We start from the raw sequence: 3,789 nt of genomic DNA, 5'->3' as shown, positions 1-3,789 counted from the left end.
CCGCCTAGATGTGCAGCCCGGCAGTTGCTTACACAGCTGGTTCTACTGCAGTTTTTCCTTTCTTCCCTCGTCCCCTTGCCATCACCAGCTGGCAAGATAGCCCTGCCACAAGCTTAGCCTTCATGTGTAGTCCCAGTCAGTCCATCCATCTCTGAGATTAGCTGTCTAAGAGTGATAGAAACAGGCTGCTTCCTTGAGTCATAGCCTGCATCTGTCCTTTCCCTTCTGACAGGCACTTTGTTAAGTAGCCAGCAGGCTCTTGCTAACTGCTTCTCATGTATGCAGAGTAGTGGATGTAAATTTTTTAATAGGCAAATGGTTTAGAGAGCTGTGTGTCCTCCTTTTTTAACAACTGCCTTCACTCAGCACCACTGCAGCTCCCCAGGCTTTGGAGACTCAAACTTGCCTGTAATGTCAGGACACAAAGCTCCTAACATCTTGACTTTGAAATGCAATTTGGCCATGGATGTGGTCATCTTTGAGCACTGACGTAGCAGAGCTACTTTGATTCTAGCTTATTATATTTTCTTAAAGGATTTGATTCATCAAAACATAGGCAATGTTAACTTTCTTCAACCAGAAATGGCCTGTGAAACTCCTACAGTCTGTTAAACAAAGGCATTCATGAAAAGAAAGGATTTTTGGGTCAAGTGACGGGAATTACTGTTATTTTGTCTGGAGACAGCCAGGTAACGCTGTTACTGATGTTCCAAACCAGAATGCAAACTTGTGACCAGTAATGCTGCAGGGTAGGTTTTTTCCAGCAGGGTAAGTTAGCCTCAAAGAGCAGATACTACTATCACTCCGCTTTTTTGAATCGTAGGATAGGAACGATAGATTTTTTCAGGACTAATCATCTTTCCAAGGTGCAGAACTACATCCAAATGCAAACTACACTTAATTCCTCCCCATCTACCCTGCCTCTTGCCATTTCTCTCCTGCATGTGTTGGGCCCCCTCTGATGCAGGTTGCTTATTGTGAACTTTGTGGGCCTATTCTTGGTCTCATTTCAGTATGAAAAAAATTCTGCCACGTTTATGTCTGGTTTGGGTGGTGCAATACCAACGCGGGGTTCAGTGGGAACATTTTGGAAAGGCACTCCCTTTGTAAACCTGCCCACTAGGACACGAGACATTTGCCTTTTCAGAGCAGTCTGTGCAAAGTCCTGGAAAGCACAGGGTCAGAAGTAAACGCCTGGTAGCAAAAGCAGATAGTCCAGCGATGAGCCGCTTGGCACAGGGCTGCGGAGTCTCGCCGGCTCTTCGTCCAAGGCCTGAGACGTGGAGCTGCAGCCACCTTGGAGAGCTCCCCAGCTGAACCCACATGATTCTGGCTCCAGGGAAGGAAGGCCGTGCACCGCGGGATGTGCTGTTGGCTTCTCGAGAAGTGGCGCGTAAAATTCCGTCTTCATTTGGAATAAAAAGCCTAAATTATTAATCCAGCTACATCCTCTTTCCAGCTTTCTAGAGAGTCAATAATTTATAGTGGCACAAGAGGAAGGCTTTTCTTTAACCGTCAGTCTTCAGTAGGACTATTGTTCATCTCAAGAACTGGTGTCCTTCTTGACGACATCAAACGCAGCGCATATTCATGCATTATGAATGAGCCGTGCTCCAGTTCGTTAATCCTACTGCGATTGCACGAGAAGGTTTCCTGTTGAAAAGGGACTGAGCTTTTCACTGCATGCTCATTAGCGGAGACAGGAGGCATGTAGGATCTTTGTGCTTTCTCTGCTCTTTCCTTGAAAGTGGGGAAGCCTCTAAGACATGCAGCATCATGGATTTAATGTTCAAGGGTGGAGAGAGAACCTCACCATGCAGCTGAGAGACTTACATTTTCAAAGAACCGTCCAACCATTGCTGTGTATCTGGAACATGGCTCTTCAGACAGAGACATTGTGTAGGCAGTGCACGTTGCTTCACCAGTGGCAGTAGCTTGGGTTATGCATTTATCTTGCCTTATTTTGGAGCTGTTCAGAGCTGTCTTGTAAGTGTGGGTCCCTGTGGATTACTCTCTCTTTCCAGCCTCTGCTGTTCATGTCAGACCATAGTGAAGCCAGTGTCTCATAGCTGAGGGGCCCTTTGCCATATAGAAGATTCCCGTGCATGTCAGTTATGATAGGAAGGTGGATTATGGGACCTCCAGAGTTAAAATCTCACTGCTTCATTACTATGAACAATGTCCAAAAATCTTACTGGTTGCAGACAGTGAGCTGGATAAATCTGCAGCCCCCTTGGGTTAATGCTCTTTTTGTGTACTTCATTTCAGTCTTTCCTTTTTCATGCAGAACCTCCTGTCTCGATTGCCTTCCTCCTGCTGGTGCCTCTTGGTACCGCACCGCATGCTGCTCTATGTGGCCAACTCTTTTGAGTTTCCTGATCCTCTTCCCTTCTCTGTAACCATCTTCCGTCTTCTTCCTGAAGGAGCCCTAGAGTTGTGCTAACTGCGTTCCTGTAGTTGCTAACTGTGCTTTCTGCAGCCTGACTGTAATGAATGTCCCCCATGTCCGTGAGCCAGCACTTGCTGTTCTCTTATCACCAGTCATTTTCTCCTCTTCTGGTGACTACAGGTTCCCTTGAGTGGGTCCTGCATCAATCAGTGGTATGTTTCTGGTGGCATTTGTGATTTGTGTTTCTTGAGATCTCGCATCTGGGATGTCATTCCCTTTATCTTCCCTTTTTCTCCAGCTGTTCATGCTGTCAGACGCGCTTTTCACCCTCCTGAATGTTTGGCCTCAACGCTGCGTTCCAGCCAGGGATGCACTTGTCCTGTCCCTTGTCGGAGTTTGATTGTTGTCATTTTGTCAAAAAGTTGCATTTCTCTGCTTTAATATTTATCGCATTGTGGCATCAAGTAGCTCTGCTCAGGAGCCATGGCCTTGCAATGCGAGACTGTCTGATGCATTTCAGGTGTTCCCAGTGCCTTTCATTGCTCTCCAGTAAAAGTCCATCTACACCTGTCAGAAGGCTTTCCTTAATGGCGCCTGGCACGCTCGTCTTCCAAGAGGCAGATGAGTGATTGCTGGAGGGGGAGAGGTGTAGCTTGAGCATGCTGTAACCATCTCCCTCCTTGTGATCGTGCTTTCCCCACTTGCAGAGCGAAGGGAGCAGTGTTCCTGGGTGAGAATGTGGAGACGTTGCCACTTGGTGCCACAACGCGCTGCAGCACTTAATCTACTTGCTTGCCTTGACCTCACGACCATCTGCGCTGCGATAGTGGCCCAGGCCACTGCCCTGGCACCCTTGAAAACTCAGTGTGTGCGTAGTACCATGCGCCCCTCAGCATGGCCATCGCAGGCCCTCCAGGATCTGCTCCTGCTCCCAAATGTGCGAGACATGCAGGGCAGGTGTTGTTCTGGAGCTGTAGCCCAAGGGTTGCATGGTGTTGGGAGGCTCAGGTTCTCATCCCCTTGCTCGGTTGCCCTGTAAGGCAGCACTTTTCCTGGAGTGGTTTTGAAGGGCCCTGGGGCATGGACTTCATCTCGCTTCATAGTTTCGTAGTTTCTAGGGTCAGAAGGGACCTGAGCAGATCATCGAGTCCAACCCCCTGCCATGGCAGGAAAGAGTACTGGCGTCAAACGACCCCAGCAAGGTGTTCATCTAACCTCTTCTTAAAACCCCCCAGGGTAGGAGCCTGCACCACCTCCCTTGGAAGTTGGTTCCAGACTCTAGCCGCCCTGACCGTGAAATAGCGCCTTCTGATGTCTAACGTAAACCTACCCTCTGCTAGCTTGTGACCGTTGTTCCTGGTCACTCCTGGCTGTGCTTGGGGGAACAGTGACTCCCCCAA

The sequence above is a fragment of the Gavialis gangeticus genome, unplaced genomic scaffold (assembly GCF_001723915.1).
Source record: "Gavialis gangeticus isolate Ggan-Ray unplaced genomic scaffold, GavGan_comp1, whole genome shotgun sequence".
In the NCBI taxonomy this organism is placed as follows: domain Eukaryota; kingdom Metazoa; phylum Chordata; order Crocodylia; family Gavialidae; genus Gavialis; species Gavialis gangeticus.
This window is presented reverse-complemented; position numbering follows the sequence as displayed.